Source organism: Vicugna pacos, chromosome 1 (assembly GCF_048564905.1).
Source record: "Vicugna pacos chromosome 1, VicPac4, whole genome shotgun sequence".
NCBI classification, from domain to species: Eukaryota; Metazoa; Chordata; class Mammalia; order Artiodactyla; family Camelidae; genus Vicugna; species Vicugna pacos.
The window spans coordinates 6,429,453-6,449,790 of NC_132987.1; the positions used below are offsets into that span (position 1 = coordinate 6,429,453).

General features: G+C 41.6%; 1 pseudogene; it reads left to right on the forward strand.

The window, feature by feature from the left end:
- Positions 1-11,281: 11,281 nt before the first annotated feature.
- LOC102526628 (actin, cytoplasmic type 5-like) lies at positions 11,282-12,196 on the forward strand (annotated as a pseudogene).
- Positions 12,197-20,338: the final 8,142 nt, after the last annotated feature.

Here is a 20,338-nt window from a genome sequence, read left to right on the forward strand (position 1 = left end):
ACCAATATATTGTTTAGAGAGGCTGCCAACTAGAGATCTGTTATGGTTTGAAATTAACTATTACATACAGGAGATTACATAGAGGAATTATATATTACATAGAAGAGATTATGTATCAGTAAGCCTTCAATACAGTGTTAAAATAACAGTCCAGAAGTCGGCCAGCTCCTGCAAGTTTTCACGGAAGAGAGGGAATGGAGAGAGAAAAAGTAGACCACAAGTGGAGAGTTAATGCACTGAGCATTGAAGGGGTTAAAGTTGTTCTTCAAGCTCTGGGTGTGAACTGTATAGTGTCTTAATAAGACCTCTACTACCTGTGCATTTATATGAGCAGAACAAGTGAAAACCTGCCTTGCAGAAATTAGATTAAACAGTGGAAGGAGACAGTCATTTTAATAAGGAGCTTCTATATAAAAACCCTTGATACTTCATTATCTATTTATTCCTCTCAGTCACTCAATTTTATTTTATCCTTCATAATTAAAAAGGAGACAAAACCGAGTGTTTAAAAAACGATCCAGTGCCACTGTGTTTTGCGTAAACAGTATCGGTCGGGTGTAGCTGGGTTTGCATTCACTGCCCGTTTTGTTTCTATTCTTTTCTCTCCTCACTTCATCTTTATGCTTACGTCCTGTGAGGTTTTTCACAGCTTTACAGGGAGTAGAAATACCTCGTGATACAGAGGCTGTTAGTAGAAATATGCTCACATATAGGCAATAATACCATCGCAACGTCTCAAAGAGGAGGCAGGCAGTCCTAACATGTCTTTCTTTTTTATCTGGTTGGGGTTTATTGTCTTCCGTACTCCCTGGGAACACTATCTTTATTGGTATCAGAAAGTACGCTCCTCACTCATTCCTTCATTCTCTTGTAAGTCCCTTGAACCAAACTTTCGCTTGGGGGCTGTGTTGTAAACTTGATTCAGTGTGAAGGTTCTGGGAAAGCTGTGATAGAAGGGTGTCAATGACAAGTCAACACGCATCGTCTTCCCCCACCCCAACAAGAAGGTTGCAGTTGTGTACAAGTCACACACACTTTCCTTACACATATCAGCCCATTTAATGAAACCTACACAATTTCCAATGACAAATCCCAAACAACACTGAACGTTCTGGTATTTTTTTTTTCTTCTGATGAGTAATTTAAAGCTCAAGGCAGTTAAGTAACTTTATACAATTTTGGTTCGAAAGAAATTATGAAAGTTAAGGCACTTATGAAGTTTAAAGCACAAAGATCACTATCATTTAAATACAGAGTTTGCCAAAAGGTCAACATGCAGCTAGCTAGAGTGACAGTCCATCCCTTTAGACTAGTGTCAAGGTTATGGCTCATACCTCACTGGTCTCTTAAAAGTATCATGTTTCCATTAATGTTGTTGAGTAAGTTCCTCCCTGTACCTTCTTGAGTATGGAACATTCATTGTGCCTGCTGGATGTAAAAGGGGAAAATTCCATAACTGAATCCTTAAATAGATTTGATGTGTGAAGGGAGAATAAATAAGAAATCATTTAGCTGATGGGTGAAACTGTCCTAGCTTTTCGTTGAAGTCTTATTTGTGATTAGCGTGGAAACCCACCTTTTTTTTTTTTAAACCTCTTTCTCTAGGGCTCTAGGGAATCCAGAGTGAATAGAGGTGAAAAGACATTAATGGTAAGGTGACAGGTGTTGCAATTGGAGGAGGACAGTTAGACAGAATTCTCTTGGATGGATTCCTAGGCATGGAATTGCTGGGTCACATGGTAAGTTTCAATAAATTGCCAAACTGTTTTCCAAAGTGGCTGTACCACTTTACATTTCCTCCAGCAATACATGAGGTTTCCCTTTTCTCCACATCCTCACCAGCACCTAGTATTGTCACTTTTTGTGGGATTATAGCTATTTTAGTGTATAGCGTGGGTATAAAAAACTCAACGTGGTTTAATCAGCAATTCCTTAATGACTGATGCCACTCTGTGTGTTTTCACATGTTTGTTGGCCATTATCTTTTTAGGTGAAACGTCTGCTTAAATATTTTGTCCGCTTTTTAAACTGAGATTTTTGTCTCCTTATTGAGTTGTAAGAGTTCTTGATATATTCTGAAGACAGTCCTTTATCAGAAATACGATTTGCAATTTTTTTTCTTCGAGTCTCTGGCTTTGTCTTTTCATTTTCCTAATGGTATCTTTTGTAGCATAAAAGTTCTCACTCATTTTTAATGCATGCTCTTGGAAAAGAATGGTGTCATCGGATATACAATATCACTTTCTTCTTTTCTCCAGCTAAACTGAATCAGAACCCACACTAATGCCTCCTTTCCCATCATTGCAAGTACTCCAGGGGGCACATCCAATTATTATTTTTTCCTTATTCAGCATCTCCTCTGAGTCAGGCACTGTATATTGACTTGTTCTTAGTCTCACAGCTACTCTGCAAGGAAGGTGTTATGCTTCTTATTTTATAGATCAGGAAACAGAGGCTCAAGAGGTTTAGCAACTTGCCCAAAAATAAAAGAGGGGAAGTACCGGAAGCTGAATTTGAATCTGATTCTCGGCTGCTCTGAACCCTGTGCTTCCCTGATGATGCTAAGATACACTTTCCCAGGTGTGGCAAAGCCATGGTCCTGCACAACTGAAAGCAGGAGGTGAAACTTTAAGACCTTTGGATGGCACCCTGCCCTTGGCCTAGCAGAGCTGGGGAGACAGCTCCCCATTTCCTGTCTGGCTCTCTCTGCTAGCTGTGAAGTAGCCCCCGTTAGTCATCAGAGCTAAAGAAAAAACATTGTTTTATTTCAAACCATTAATATTCATCAAATGTTAATGAAAACACATAACAAATCATTACAACAAACATGGTGTCTGATTAAGATGAAAGAGATGACAGTCCTGTGAATTTTTAATCTGAAAAATAAAGAATGTTACATTAATAAGACTTAATTATACCATTAAATATTTAAAATTACCTTCTTTAATAGATTTTATTTGTATTTAATGTATTTCTTTTTAAAATCTTTATAACACTTTCATGAGATTGGTACATAAAATTCTATCAACCGTTACGGCAAAAGAGAATTTTAACTTAATATATTCATCATATTGATCGCAAAACTTCCACTTTATTTATTGTTCAGAAAAGCTAATAATCCTTTTACACTTTATTATAATTGATATTTTCTCCACATAGAGTGATAAATAATTAATACCATTACAGGGACATCATGTGTGGTACACTTATTTGGAAAAAAAATACACAACAAACCATCTGAGTGGTGTATTATACATTCCATTTTAATCCTCTCCACTTACAATTAATGCGACATTTTACAGGAAAACATAATTAACTTTGGGAATCTGTCTTGAAATGACCACATTTAGGCAGCTGAAGCTAAACTAAGGCCGGGGATCTATTCTAAGCCAGCTCTCTGGTTTTTCCACATTTCAGCTGCTTCTAAAGGATCAGTAAAATTATACACCTGCCACACGTCTTTTCACACCTTGGGAAAGTTATTTACGAAAGGGAAAGGATAGTCTTTTAGCCTAGTGCTCTCGACACAAAAACTGAATTTGATTTTGAATTTTTGCTCAGTTTTTTTTCAATATAATTGTGTCTTAATGAAAAAGTAACACCTCTCTCAAAATTGCTAATAAGATAATTACATTCATTTGACTCATCTCTCCCAACATCCCAAGAAAGCTTTTAAGGGAGGAAGGAAAATGTAACTATTGCTTCCAGATTGCCATGAGTGAATTGATTGTTTATGTTTTTCAGGGAGACAGTTGGATTCAAGGTACCTGGTGTGGGATCTGGGGATCTGGGTTGAGATGCTGGCACTGCCTTTCTCATGCTGTGCAGCTGAAGGTAAGTTCCTTTACCTCTCTGAACTTTACTTTCTTCCTACTAAATTGTAAGCTCCATGAGGGGTGGCTAAAGTTACCATGTCAGTCTCGTTCATTGTATTCTTCAGGCAGGGTCTGATCGATGGTGACTATCAAAAATATCTGAAATTCCATTCTTTTTCCCTTCAAGTGAGGAAGTATCGTCAACTTGGAAGTCGTATTTGTAAGGCGGAACCATATGAAATGGTGTTTGTTCTTGTCAAAAATCAAAAGAGGTCAAATATCCATGGTTTCATGTGGCTCAACCCTATACATGATAGCAATACATATCACAGCGGACGGTTGTGGGACGTCAATGGATGAATTATCAGATGGTGCTTAGCTACTACCCAGATGACGGTGAGCGTGCAAAAGAGTGATTTCTTTAACAGTTATTTTATAAAATATATTTTGGGTAGTGTGGGAGAGGAGAACTTATAACTTCACTGTCAACTAGTATATCAGAATGACAAAAAAAAAAAAATTGGTGAAGGAATGATGGAAGGAAGTTTGCAGTTACCAGACTGTAGAACTCTCATGCAGAATTCCTTGGGAATTTATGTAATGAAGTCAATCAGATCAAATCTTCCAGTTCCCCTGTTCTGATCCTTACCTGTAGCCCAGAAATACTCAGTCATGATCACCTGGATCATCTAGTAAAATGAAAAGTTGGACTCTCTGGCCCCTTCCTGGGTTGTTTCTGAATTACTTGCACTCTGACCTCTGGCTTTGACCCCTACAATTACGTTTGTCCTTGCCCCTTAAAGCTGCCACATGTGGACACTAAAGTTACTCCTCTTAGATTCCATGGATCTTTTCCTGGTTTCTGGGTGCCCCTTCTAGCCTCTGTGTGTTTTTTGCTTTTAACGACACGTACCTGTGGGTGACTCACTTTGGGCATTGACTACTGGCTACGGAAGTCACTTTGCTCACGTGGACAGACAGCAGGTGGTGCTTAGAAGCTTTGTCCTGCCCTGGCCTCCTTCTTCTTTTCTTTGTCATCAACAGCAGCTTTTCGTCAATGCCCAGCTGACAAGTACAGGGACACAAAACCCCAGCTCGCTTGCCATGAATTGGGTAACGTACACTCCAGAGCTTCCCTGTAGGGTCATACTCAGGCTGGGACTTTTCTTGAAATTGTCTCTGTCATTGGTGGCTTCTCCTTCCCTCCCATGCTTTTTCCACTTCCCAGGGGTCAGGGGCAGGGGGAGTATTTCCTTAATAAATCCCTTGCACACAGATTCTTATTTCAGGGTCTACTTCTGGAGAATTCAACCTCAGATACCCAAAGATACATTTAGGTATCTATGTTGGACCACAACATTTCTGCTTTGCCCTCCATTTATGATCCTTCTGCTAGTGTCAACTTCATGTGATTATTTGATCCCAAAGAACCCCCAGAGCTCTGCTCTAGCCCTGGCCCAGGAGGCACCCTCCTGATGTGTCTGATCCAATCCCCTCGAGAGAAATGGGATGTCTCTTTTCATAGAGTTCCACGTTTTGAATACTGCACAGTAAGTCTTCAGTTCACAGCAGCTTACGATGAAGGAGGTGTCTCTCAGAGGCAGGTCTTGGAGTTGCTCTTCAACCTGTGGAGTCTGTGGGAAGCATGAACATGTCCACAACGATCGGGTCATATTTTGTGGAATTGGTCAGATTAGGGAAATGTGCGATGGTGTTCTTACAGAATTCAGTGAGGAAGAGTTAGACGTGGGTGGAGAGCCGTTTGCACATGGCAGATGCTCAATAAAGAATATCTTATTCCGTGTGTGTGAATATGTGTGCTCCACATCTCAAAGATCCAGCGATGGGAGGGAGTTCTACAAATGGGCTCCCAAGGCATCGAAACTGAGTTGATAAGAAGAAGAAAAGTTAGGATAGGAATTAGAAGTCCTAACCCCAAAGAAAGCATGCACTGAAACTGAAGGTTAAGAAAGAAGAGAAGATGAAAACCAGTGACATTGTAGACTCTATTTAGTAAGGTAAGTAACGCTAGCTGCTAAAACAAACACCAAAATAACAGTGATGTAACACAATGAAAGTGTATTTTTTTCCTCAGGCAGAATCTCATGCAAATAATGCTGATTGCCAAATATCTCATCAATGGTCCCAATGAAAGAGTTAATGGTCCTACCTCACATTATACCAAAAAAACCCAAAAAACAAATTAGTTCCAGTGGATTGGGGATGCCCATATAAAAGTTAAAACAACAAAACTTGTAGAACAGTGCTGTCCAATAGAACTTTCTTTGAAGATGGAAAAGCCATTGTCCACTAGCCACACAGTACAGCTTGTGCAATGGAGGAAATTCACTTTTAATTTTGTTTAGTTTTCACTAATCTAAATATGAGTAGTCACATCTGGCTAGTGGCGACCCTATTGGATGGCACAGTTTTAGAAGATAACTTAAGACAAGATCTTCATGAACCTGGGGTAGGCCAAGATTTCTCAAACAGGACACAAGAGGACTAACCTAAAAGAAAAAGATTGGCACATTGAATTTAATTGAAATGAAGGCTTTCTGCTCATGAGAAGACATCATTAAGAAAGCCAAAAGATAATGCAAATTTGCAACACAAAAGTATGACAAAAGACTCATTCTGCATTGATAAAGAAGTTTTATACAACAACAAAAAGGGCAATAACCCAATTTTTAAAATGGCAGAAGATTTGAAGACCTATATTTTATAAGAGAAATTACCTACCTAAACGGCCCAACATGCATATGAAAAGGGGCTCAGTACAATTTGTCATCAGGAAAGGGAAATTAAAACCACAGTGAGATACCATGTATCCATCAGAATGGCTAAAAATAACAAAACAAAGCAAAATCTGACAATTCTAAACGTTGGCAGGCACAAACTGGCCCTCTCATTCACTGCTAATAGAAGAGTAAACTAGTGAAGCCACTTTGGAAAACTGTTTGGCAGTTTTTAATAGAGTTTAACTATACCTATGTTAAACCAGCAACTTCACTTCTTGGTCTATATTGAGGAGATATAGGCACATACATGCACCAAAAACTGTGAACTAGAATGCTTATTGCAGCTACATTCATAAGCGCTCAAAACTGGGAGCAACTTAAATGTCCCTCGATGGTAGAAGCATGGATAAATTGTGATGTGTCTGGGTATGTGAGCATCTGTGTATACACCTAGTGGAATTACAGTTACTTATTCCTGCATTACTCTATTATTATATTTACTGTGCAGGAATAGATAGACACTACCACAGGAGAAAATCTCACAAATAGAATATTGAGTGAGAGAAACCAGATGCAAAAATGGTACACAGTGAATAACTGATTTACGTAAAAGTAAAAACAAAAATAACCACAGTGATACAAATCAGAATGGCGGTTACACTTGTGCGTGCGTGTGTGTGTTGGCAGGGGTGGGGGCGGTGGGGCAAGTAAAGGCAGAGGTGTGAGGGGGGAATCTGGGTGCAGCGATCTCTGTTACTTACTCCAGGTGCTGGGTGACCAGCTGTGATCACGAGGTAGACACACTTTGAGCTATACCCTTACGGTTTGTGTCATTTTCTGTTTGCGTGTTACATGCCAATAAAGTATTTACTTAAGAAATCTCTATTAAAATTTATGAAGCAGGTCAAAGAATGGAGGCAAGAGAGCCTCAAAGTGTGAATGACAAAGAAAGGTCTAGATCAATGATAAGAGGTTGCTTTTTGCTTGAATGGTGTTGTCTCTGGCAAAGCCATGAACTAGAGATGGGGAGACTTCGCCATAGGAAATTTCACCTCCCAGAGGTGGCTTGGCCTTTCTATGTATTTGTAGACAGAGGGGGCTCTCTTATCCCTTTAATTAATATTATCCAGCACCTCTACCAGGTGGCAGGCTCTCGTTTGGAGGGGCTAGTTTGGAGTAGCCAGTAGTCTCTTAATTATTCAGAGGTGGTTAAAGCAGATCATGGCTGCTCCAACTTTTCATTACCTCCCGTTTCCCCATCACAGACAGCTCCCTAAAGTTGCTTCTGGCTGCAGCATTCTATGCAATTCTATGTGCTTTATATTAAGGCAAGTGGTAGTTCCCAGATATGATTAATTCAAAGCTTCTAGATGAACAATTCTGTCCCCAGACCTGCGAACTCTTGTGGGCAGAGGCTTTGCCTGATTCTCGTGAGTCCCGGTGCCCAGCACAGCGCCCCGCAGAGAGGAGATACTCAGCGGGAGACTGAAGGTGTGCAGAATGAAATAAAAGATGCTAAAAGCATTAATGACGCATCTGCTTTTATTCCATTATAGTTTTCTTTCTCAGCCAAGGGGGAAAACACGTCAGGATTTTTTAAAACTCAACAAATAATGACATGTAGTGACCGAGATCTTCTTTAAAAATTTCAGTGTGGATACCGGCTACCTGATTCCCAATCTTACCAGCTTTAAAAACTTCCTTCCTTATATAGCTGTCCCATTACAGCTGCCTGGGGACATTCTACGGGTCAAAGCATTTTCTCCCTAAAATATAGACTTCCTATACCAAAGACAGTTAGCACATCCATAGTAGGTAACACTGGTGTTTACCCATCCTTTCACGCCAGGTTATCAAAGAGATGCAGTCTTGTTTTCCTTTTCTGTGACCTGGGATCTTTATTCCAGGAGCCCGCAGTAGAGGGGACTGAGAAATGTACACTTTTGTTCTCAAGAAGGAAGGGAGATTTAGAGTCAAGATTTTTAAACGTGTTTTTTTCGGATCTTTCTTCTTAACCGTGAAGATTCTCTTCCTGGGAACACTGGGGACTTGACTCTGATGACTTCATTTCCTTTGAATTCTTTGATGTTTTGTTTCCCCTGCCGGAAGTATTTCACGATAGTGCTAGTGAAATCACGGGGAAGAACACTCAGCTGAATGCCTGTCCCTTCCAAGCCCCGTGGGCATGGTGGTGGCAGGAACAGTTCTTGGCTTTGCCCTGAGACCCTGAAGCTCTCTGGAAGGAGCGAAGGGCTCGCTGCTTGAAGGCTCCTTTCTGTTTTCCAAGATGTATAGGCAGGATGGTGGGGTCAGATTAGTCAGTTTATGAATTATTCAGAGATGGATCAGCCAGCTGATGGATTATTTAAGCCTCTGTTCCTTTTCCATTTCTCTTACCCTGCCAGGCTCTTGTGCGTTCCATGCCAGCATGGTGGTTCTGAAGGGTGTAGAAAGAAACAGGGAGAGAGGATGTAATGGTGACCGGTGGCTCAGAGCATTGCTCAGAGGAGTGAAAGCTGGGCTGATGAAGAGCGCCCAGCCCTGAGGAGGCATAGGGGGCAGGAGCTTGCAGGAACCCAGCAAGCTGGGCTGCTTCAAGGCACGCATCCCACCACGTGAAGAACAAACTGAAAAACCCAGGCCTTCAGACACCCTGATATGGGTAACGAGCAAGCTGGTGTTAAGTGAAGGGTGCAGGACTTTGGGACCTGGGTGCCTGCCCCAGACACTCTTCAGCTAGACTAAATCTGGGCTCTACAATGTGCATCCAGGCCTAGTGATCTGGATTGCATATTAATTTCATTCAGATGAAAAATCTATTGAATGCCTCCTCTATACAAGGTGTTTTACAAAACCTTAGTATTAAGTATTAGGATTGCTTTTCACTGCAAGTTATAGTAGATCTGACTAACAATAGCTTCAACTATAGAGTCAATTAATGGTTAAGCATAGCAGAAAGTGTGGAGGTAGAAATTCCAGGGTTGGTATGTCACTCCGGAGATGTCAAAAGATCCAGGATTTTCTGATTTTTGTTGTACTGCTATCCTCAGCCTATTTCTGATTTTTTTAAAAAACTATGGTTGAAAATGGCTGTTGAAGCTGCAAACAATCATGTCCCCAGGGGGATGGGGACAGGTGAGGGTACATGGTCTTTCTTCTCTCTTTCACGAAGGAGGCAAACACTCCCAGCATGCAGACGCAGAATTCTTTTTACAGCTCATTGGCCAGAACTGTATCACATGCCTGCACCTGGACCAATGACTAGCAAAATGAAGTGGATTACCGCCACTGGTTTGGACCAATCAAAAGTAATCCCCCAGGTCTGCGGTCACAGTTGGCAGGAACAAACTAAGAAACTGATAGCAAGAAACAAGGAAAAATGAAAATTGGGTAGATAACCAGCAATATCTCCTACTTATTTATTTGCATGGGATCCTAGCAGACTGAGGCTCAGAAAGAAAATCCTTAAGGGTCTGTAAAAACAAAAACAAAGTGAAAATGGTACTTATCAAACATCCCTATTCAGACTGGTAACCACAGTGGCCCAGTAAGCAACATTTGGGCGGTTAAGGTGCCAGGTTTCTCAACGTTAGTTCTAGCCATGTGACTTGTTTTTCACTGTTATCACTGTTTAGTTCTTGGTGACATTGCTGTCTCATTTGTAGAACAGAACAAAGCTTGGACTTTTAATAAATTGATATTTTCAAAAGTGTTTGAGATTGGACACTACTGGTAAACATCAGTGAAAGTTATTTACAAATGGGGGCTGTCCACTGCATATCCCTTTATGACTTTATACCAGACATAATGGAGGGGATGCCTTTGCAATAAATATATGTATTAATACATGTTTTAAGTGTATTCCTCTGAGCTGATGATCAGGATCAAAATGTAGTCTCAGTTTCTTTAATTCTCACCACAGTTCAGAGTTTGTGATGTATGGTTTAAAGTGATCTTTAAAAATAAATTTCAGTGGCCAGCGTAAACATGGATACCTTAAGAATATTACTGGTAGTATTTGCTCTACTGAACCATCTATCAGGGTTTTCGTGTGACTCTGCTGCTGTCACCTCCAGTTCAAACAGTTAAACGGACGCCTGTCCTTTCCTGGAAGCCTGACGCAAGTCTCACGTCTCTTACCTGGTTTATTGTAACCCTGTGCACCAAGTTGCTTAGTTTTGAAAATTCTGTTTATCCTTGACAACTTCCCTCTCACCACATTCAATATTCAATCCGTTGTCAAATCTCACCAGTGCTGCCTTGAACACGGCTCTCGTGCTCTTTCTTTCTTTTCCACTTCTGTTTCAGACGATACAGACCTCAAAATGCTGGTTAGGGTGGTTGTCTCTGGGCGGGGTGGGGGAGGGAGTCTTGTGTTTGGAGGACTCTTCTGAATTTTCCAGGTTTTCTATAATCGTTTATCACCAGAAAAGTGAACACAGAACCCAACAGAGCCTAACACCTCTCTTCAGAGGTGTTAATTTGGTTATTCTCAGTCTCCTCCATCTATTTGACTCGTACAGGTGAACTGCTTCTAACTATACGATGCGTGTAGGCGTCTGTCTCTGTCAGAATAGAGTCTTTGGGAAGGCATAACCCTGGCTCATAAACACCCCGTGTAGCCCAGGCATTCCAGCAGTGATCATTCACCCAAATTAAGCAGAAGACTCACCGCTGCACTACTGGTCCTCCTGGTGTGCTCGGCTGCCATCACCTCTGCAGCTCATGAGTGAGGAAGAAATCATCGTATTCCTCCTCGGCGATGGCTCTGGAATGTGCAAAGCTGGCTTTGCTGGGGATGACACCCCTGGGCTGTGTTCCCATCATCATTGGCTGCCTCCGACACCAGGGTGTGGGCCCGGAGCAAGCTCAGAACCTGACCCTCAAGTACCCCATGGAGCACCACATCGTCACCAACTGGGACAACATGGAGAAGATCTGGCACCAACCACAGCTTCTATGACGAGCTGCCCATGACCCCCAAGGAGGACCCAGTGATGCTGACGTAGGCATCCCCCCCACCCCCCAAAGCCTGCTCTGACAAGATGACTCAGATCATGTTCGACACCTTCATCACTAGGGCCCTGCTGTCCCTGTAGCCTCTGGCCACACCACTGGTGTTGTCATGGATCCTGGGGAGGGGGTTGCCCACAGGTGCCCATCTATGAGGGGTACGTCCTCCTCCATGCCATCCTGCGTCTGCACCTGGCTGTCCTGGGACCTGACTGGCTGCCTCGTGAAGGTGCTCATGGGGTGTGGCTGCATCCTCCGCACCACGGCCCCGTGGGAAATTGTGCATGACATCAAGGGCAGCTGTGCTATGTCACCCTGGACACGGGGCAGGAGATGGTCACTGCGGTGCCCGCCTCCTCCCTGGAGAAGAGCTCTGAGCTCTCTGACCATCAGGTGGTCACCATCCTCAACGAGTGTTTCTGGGTCCAGAGGCGCTCTTCCACCCTCCTCCTGGGCATGGAGTCCCATGGCACCCCCGAGACCACCTTCACCTCCATGCTGAAGGGTGATGTCGATAGCCGGAAGGCCTGTGTGCCAACACAGTGCTGTCTGGGCGGGACCACCGTGTACCTCGCATCACCACCAGGATGTACGGGGATCTCAGGACACTGGCCCCCACACGACTGAAGATCAGATCAAGACCAAGGCTCCTCCTGAACACAAGTACTGGGTGTGGGTCTGGGGGGCCATCCTGGCCTCGCTGTCTGCCTTCCAGCTGACGTGAACAGAGAGCAGAAGGATGCCCTGTCCAGCCCCTCCGTCCTCCACCACAAATGCTTCTAAATGGGCCGTGGGTGGGATGCTTCGCATTTGCTACACGAGATCATAGAAAAGTACACGTTTGCCCTGGCGGATGCTCACACCCCATGCTAGCCTCCTGCCACTGGAATAAACCTTTGGAAAGAAATGTGTCCTTGAAGTCTGAATCTAGTATCAGTACCCAGTTATAGAGCTTACTGCTGATATGAACCTTCTGTTTAAGTCAAACTGGTCCTTTGGTCTAACGGGAATGCCCGGTACTTATCTTCGTTTTAAATCCCTAGTACCTGTTTCCTCAATTCGTGGCTGAGGTGAGAACGTGTTTGTGGAAGAGAAATCCTCGGGCTTGATGACAATCTGCGAGACCATGAGTTTGCTGACCTGCCCAGGGCGTTGTATGTAGAGCTGCCTGTTCTGGGATTTCCCTAGAGGCTGACAAGAGTCCTGTGTCAGCTGTCATTTGTCTTCTGGGACTGACCGGGTTGGGAAGGTCCCAGCCTTAGAACTCAGTTTCCTTTCTTACCCCACGATTGCCCGCCAGAACGCCATGGGTTGTTACTTGCCCTGAGCTGGAAAATGGGTAGCATTTACACCTGTAAATGTATTCAATCCTTTTAATTTGTGTATGGTTTCTGTATGCAATTCTGAATTCTTTAAGAGATGGCCCAAAACTGTTGGTTTTCTACTGCCCATGTAAGAACATTTGGCCCCAGCAGCATGTCATTGTGAAGAAAATAAAAGTATTGCGGTGAACAGCAACAACAAATTCAGTTGATTGTTCTGGTGGATGTGGGAACAACACAGAAACGTTGTCACTCCTAAGGTTAAAAAAATAACTAAAGCAAATCCTTAAAATTCCAATCTTTGAAAATCCCCCAAGTGGCTCAAAATTTCAAAAGACAGAGAGTAAGAGATTATGCGGTGGGGAAGTGTTCAATCTCCAGTACCTCTGTTAAAAATATACAAATAAGTAAACCTAATGACCTCCCTCCAAAAAATCTTAAAAAAAAAAAAAAAGATAAAGAGAAAGAGAGCGAGAAACCCCAATCTGCTTCCTTTAAAAGTTACCCTTGATCCGTCCATCAATTCAAGAACTTATTTCATTCTCTGTAACTTTCTCCAACTTTTAGTTTAAATCATTCTTGTACCATTTTCCACTAAACTTTCCTCTTTCTTTTGGACTCTGTGTTGAGTCATTTCATGAAGATTCTGGGCAGAAAGTTTCAGAAGAGTTGGACATTGGGATATGACAGCATTCAGAATAATTCATTCTAGATCATTAGTATATGCTAAACACTTACTCAGCCTAAAATTTTGACAAAGTCTTGGACCAAGGCTGAGGGAAAGCAGTTCCCAGGGAAAGGAGGAAAGAAATTTCCTTCTAGCTGGCTAGACTAGATGGCATCTTGATTTCCTACCAAGGTCCCCAAATATTGGCAAGTAATGATTTTGGTGTAAATTATACCCTTTGATGTGCACAGGGAGCTATGGAGCATTTTATATGAAGTAATAATATTAAGTAATTTGACGGAACTAATGATTGCTTAATCTGACATCAAACAAAATAAACGACACTCAATATGACACACTCGCCATTTATGGACTTAAATTCTGGGACAGTCCAAGTTGCCATTTTTGCTGATCTTTGTGGATATTAGATTGAGTTACTTTATTAACAACCATAAGACTTTCAATCTTCAGTTGACAAACTGTGTGGTCACTTCTAGATAGATTGCTCAAGTCCTCCTGATTCTTATTAACCTATAATAACTAGGTCTGATTTCTTAAATAAAAGCTTACTTCTTGACTTTTCATTGAAACATCTTGATAGATGGTTAAATGTCTTCCTATCCTCTGTCTCCTTTGCAACTCTCTTTATATGAGAATTGTCCCCATCAGATGAGTGGCTTTGAATAGCAGTATTTATATATTTCAGTGGGGGATGTAACAGCCAAGTTCTTTAAAATAAATTGCTGGTCGAATCAATTAACACAAATTAAAAAAAAAAGAAAGAAGAAAAAAGTTAAGGCCAAATTAATGCTGATTCTAATTTTTTAACATTTTTAAACACTTAAAATACCTGCTTTCAAAGAATCACAGAAAATAGAATAGGACATGGCTACGCAATGATTTGCATAGTCAGGCCAGAGCACACAAAGGGGACCCAAGCTGCATATTACCCCAGCTCTCTGGGAGTCTGGGTGAGACTATGCCTGGATGGAGGAATATAAATTGCTTACACTTCTTTTGGATTTGAGTAAATCTCTAGATTCACAGAGAGGTTTTCTCTTTGACCACTTCAATGGAAATGGTCATAGTCAAATCAGTTCCTGCAACTTTTGAAAACCTGAAAGAGCTTTTAATACAATTCAACAAAATGGAAGGAAATGAGAGAAATAATACTCTTCCACACACCCTCCAAATCTTCTCTTTTCCTCTCACAGGTACAAAGAAAATAAAGCACGTCTTGGACTCATGTGGGCTCCCAGCATCCACCTGTGCATTTGTAATCATAAAGACATGGACTCTGGGGCCAACACTGGCCTGATTTGAAATCTGCTTGTGCCACTTACTGGCCAGTGGTCTTAGGGCCAGTCACTTAAACTCTCTGCCGCCATGTCCAAGGAGTGGCAGGGACCCCCGGAGGAAGGGGCTCCAGCAGTGATCAGGAGTGAGCCCAGGCATGCACATGATGAGCTAGTAATCATCCCCAGACAACTCACAGGCAGGGGGTGGGAAAATAGGGTCAGTTTTATCTCTTTCTCTTCTGCATACAGGACAGGAGGAAAAAATCTCTCCATGCTGTTATTGGAGATCCTCTATTGCGATAACCTGTTCTCAAACTTGGATGCCCACTAGAATACCCTGGAGAGTCGAAAAGAAATAGTAATTCCTGGATTTCAAGCCTGCACTCCGATGTAATTGATCTGGTATAGCCTGGGCATTCGTAATGTGTAGCCGGGTTAAGAAACACAGTCCTAAAAGATGGAAGGAGGAAAAAAAATGTATGATTTTCTGATTTTCAGGGAATTTATGTACCTTTGCAGTATGCTACTTTCTTTAACAAATGAGTGCACAAAGGCTTTCCACTGGACTTTGAATATTTAAAAAAACAACAACAGCTATTAAAACAAACCCAATTCTCTGGTCTCACGCATATTTGCATTTACTCAAACAGTTTTCTGTTTAAAAAACTGAATTCTGCCTTCGTGGGACATATAGGATGACATGTGATTGTGGCTTTAAAACGTGAATATTCCATCAGTCATCTCTCTCTGCTTGAATTCTGCCTTGCCCTCTAGACAAACTCCCACCAAGAAAAAGCTTAAGTGTCTCACCTAATTTGCCAGGAGGCCGCTTACCTATTTAGGTTAGGGGACCAGAGTTGATGAGAAATTCTTTGGGAAGCCAAGCACAAGTTTTTGCTTTCAACTATTTATAGCAATCAGCTGGCTTTTCCAGTCCCTCATTAGATCAATCATGGCCATTGTCTTACAGTTGAGTGGGAAATCGTTACAGGTGGAAGAGGCGAGATGCCTCTAATTCAGCGGAGGCCCCCCTAACAGGAAATCTGCGAGGAATTACAATCAAATAGGGGCCTTGTCAGGGGGATGGGGTTGCTTCCAAGGCAGGATTTCTGAAGCCTTTCTGGATTCTGGGTTGAACATACAGTGAAACATACAGAGAAGCTACAACAAACCCACATAAGACAAAGAGAAGACGACCCTTTCGGTTCAGGCACATTGCACGCCTGGTGTTGGGTTTTTGGCTCTCGCTGAAATGCCGTTTGGTACTGACAAACTCAGACTTGGCGGGGGCTTATCTTTTTTACAGGCCATTTATTTGGGAATGTGTTTTACAGGTGGCCCTGCCGCTGGGTCCAAACTCCGGGCTTCTGTAGTGTAGCACACTGCACATCTTTGCGGCTGAATCAAGTGTCACATATTATGGGCTGCTGGTAGCCAATAATTTGGGAAGCTCTTTTTTCCCTCTCTTTGCTTTTTCCCTGGCTATTGAGCAATGACAGTCAAAAGCCAGCTGAACCCATCATGAGGGGGCAGGCAAGAGAGAAGTCGCCAGGCTCCCGATTTCCGCTCAGGCCCCTACGTGGGCTCTGGGGCGACCCTAGGAGCAGGTGGGTCTGATTTGGCATCCCTCCCATTAAAACCTGCCTCAAAAATCAGTTTATTTGAAGGAGTTAATGAAAGTGCTAGATATTTTCTACCCACTGGCAGAGGAAAAAGTAGTGCGCACGTCTGAATAAATAACTGAAAATGGCTTCTCACTGTTCAGGAAGTACAATCAATTTGAAATTAGGATTATGGAAACATCTGCGAAAATTCAAGTGTCATCTCAATTTGGGCTCATTCAGATCCTGTATTTTTCAACTTCCCAAGCAGTGCATTTAAAATCTAATCCTAATTAACACACATAGTTTAATTATAGCCAACAAAATATTCTACAAAAATTGTGTGTGCTGGTTGGGGGGATGGGTGGGGAGGGAGGAGGCGAGGGAGAAAGCCAGACAAATGTTCCCTGATTGTAAAAATTCTTGTTTGGTTAATAATATAAATCCTCAAGATTTTAAACACACACTGAAGTTCGCTTACCAGTAATCAAAGTGACAGGATCCTAAAAGCGTGGAGCCTCCTTTCGTCCTGGTCCTACTTTCTTCTTCCTTCTTATTTCTTCTTAACTTGGAAAGAACAAAGGCTTTGTTCATTTGGCTCACACACTCTCTTTTGTGAAGACCTTTGTTGCTTTGTTTATTTTTTCCCCTCTGATCAGAAGATAAACCTTTATGGTTGTGTTTGAGTACAAATAAAGAAATAAATCTCCTTGCATAAAGCAAACTTTATGGTCTGTTGTTTTAGTGGTGATGCGCACCTCTAAGGATTTGAAGGTTTAACTGAGGCGCACCAGCATGTTTGGATGCTTTATTGGAACCTCATCCTAATCAAACCAAACGCAACAATCAACCATCTTGCAGAATTATCGGCACTCTCTCCTCCCAAATCAGGCGTAAGTGGAATGTGCAAAGGGAACATAAATTTAAAGAAAACAAAACAAAAATCAAGCAAACAAGGGGGGAAACCCATCTAGAAGCTCAAGAATAATTTTAACTGAAATTAACTCTCGAAGAGAATGTAAAAATCTTCGTTGGCTTTGTCTTGGTCATTTTGTATGATTATTTTAATCAATAATAAATATAAGGATCAAAAGTAAGATTTTAAAAATTTTCTTAAGTACTCTGTTCCTTTGTTGCTAATACTAAAATACAGAAGACTAACTTCTACTCTAGATTCTGTTAGTAAAATTTAATTATATCCCTACTGTTGACAAAAGAAAAACACTCAAATTCTTGGTGTCATCCTGAAATTTTTACTGTAGTATTTGCTGTAATGAAATTGGACCCTCTGTTAGTATTAAGTTAGTCTAGGTTTCTGAGGATAAGGTGATGATATTTCTTGTAGGTTAATACCACTGTAATTTCCCACATCTAAACCCAGTCTTGAAGACAAAATTCACTTTCTTTAGCATTTAATAGTCTGTACATTCGCTTTCTTTATAAATCAATTCATTCCTTTGTTCATCATAATTTTTAAGAATTCGTAACAGTGGGGCAGTTTTCCGCCAGTGAAGAGTAATGAGGAAATTTCAGAGGGTGTGCTAGGACATTTTGCTGAAAAGAGTCCTGCATTTCTTTCCAGTGGCTCAGAAAGGCCTATGGAGAAGAAATGTAAGGTATTTCTATACTCAAAGGATAATATTTAAAGACTAGAACCAACCTTGAAAAGTTGTCTGCAGAGTAAATTTTGATTAAATTTTATCAGATAGTAAAGCTAACAATTTTTTTTTTTACCAATTTTTACTTTCTTTCATGTTCTTTCTCTCTCCCTCTTCTTCTTTCTCTTTTCTTGTGTCTTGCTAAGTCCATAGCTCCAATAGTTTGTTTTTTGGGGGGGGTAATTAAGTTTATTTATTTACTGATTTATATAGGAGGTACTGGGGATTGAACCCATGACTTGGTACATGCTAAGCATGTGCTCACTACTGAGCTATACCCTCCCCTTATAATTCCAGTTTTTAAAAATGTCATTCACAAATAGTTCTTGAGTGCCTACAATGTACCAGTTCTTGAGAATACAGGTCCTTACCTTCATAAAACTTATAGTCATGGGGCAAAGGTCAGCTAACTACCATGTGTGGGACAAATCTAGCTCTTTGTCTGCTTTTATAAATAAAGTTTTATTGGAAACACAGCCATGCGCCTTTGTTAAGCACAGTATTTGTGGTTCTTTCCTGTTGCAGCGGGAAAGCTGGGCAGTTACTACAGAAACTGTGCAGCCCTCAAAGTCTAAAATATTTACTATCTGACTCTGCAGAAAAAGTTTGCCAAATTCTGGTCTAATGGATTTATAATTTCTTTATCTAGAAATGTCTTCTTTAACTGCAAAAGGCTAATTAAAACAAGAAAAAAAAATCCCTCTGAATGTGAACAAGTTTTAGTCCTGACAGCCTCCACTATATCCAATACAATTTTTCATCACTTCCTAAGAGAAGGATTCTGTTTTTGCAACTGCGGGAGGTTGGAAAATGGCCTCTGATGGGTCCACATCTCCTCCTCATTGTTCTCAGTATTTAATTATCCTCCAGACCTATAGCCTAGTACATTGTCCTTGCTTTTCTAACTAGAGAGAAGAAACCATGTGCTATGTTACCCAATATGGCTGAATTGCAAAACTTTCTGACAGACACAACTTTTAGCCATGCAACCTAGAAACTGCTCCTTAATCCACTCCTTAGTAATAATAAAATTAATCACACACTCACATGCACTTAAAATACTGAATACCTTAATTATTTCAGCCGTCCCATTTCAGAACTTTGAGCATGTTTGTCCACACATTTTAGCATAATCTGGTTAAACCTTTTAAACTTTCTCATCTAAAATATACATAATGAGAGGTGTGGCAAGATTGTCTCTAAAAGAGGCAGAGAGCCTTCCACAAAGGATGGTTGAGTTCAGCCGTGTCATTTTCTGATGAAGCCCTTCTAGCCTTGCTGGAGGGGGTAGGGGGCGGGTAGTGAGTGACCCTTGGAACACAACACAGGGATCCAAGCATCTGGCTTCCTGGATAAACTCTGTGACATGTCCTCTGGCACAGCTTTGCTTGTGCAGGGACTGCAGCGCAAAAACCAGGGCAGATGGGCTATCTTGTTGGGACATGTAGGGCATTGGCATCTGATTTCGAAGCTATCATTTGGACTTACTGCCTTGATGAATAGTTTTCTTGAGCAAATGTTGTCGAGAAGGGTTCTAAGCCTGGATGCTTAGAAACGGCCAAGCTGGAGTTACCGCTGAAATTACCCTCAGCAGGAACGTCTGCAGGCTGGGGACGGCACAGCACACACCTTCGAAACCTCACCCATGCTAGGTTCCAACTGACTGGCTCTAAGCCGCAGTGGGGAAGGGAGCAGACACCGTATAAGACTGATAATTCAGAAAACAAATGATCAGAAAAGGATGAATCTGAAAATCGGGCTGCTGCAAAGTTGTACTCAAGGATACTGAGTGGGGATGGAGAGGAGGAACTTGGCTCCGCCCATTCCAGGAGAGCCTGGTCAGCAGAAAAAGGGGTTTAAAGGCTCCTAGGTGTGTGAGTCACCACCAGGAGGTGACCACTCTAACTTGCTGCTGTGTGTTGACTAGGTTTATTTTTTTAAAATGCTAAAAAAAAAAAAAAATAGAGAAAGTTAGTGGCTTAAGGAACTCTAGGGCTACTTGGAATTAAAACTTACATCAGAACTGGCATGCCACATTGTGAGGTGCCACGCCAATTAGAAGATCATTACATAGACACCTTAGCATTTTATTTTTAATTTTGTATTGACATATAGTTGATGTGCAATATTATATATTATGGGTGTGCAATATAGTGATTCACAGCTTTTAAAGCCTATGCTCCATTTATAGTTATTATAAAATATTAGCTGTATACCCTATGT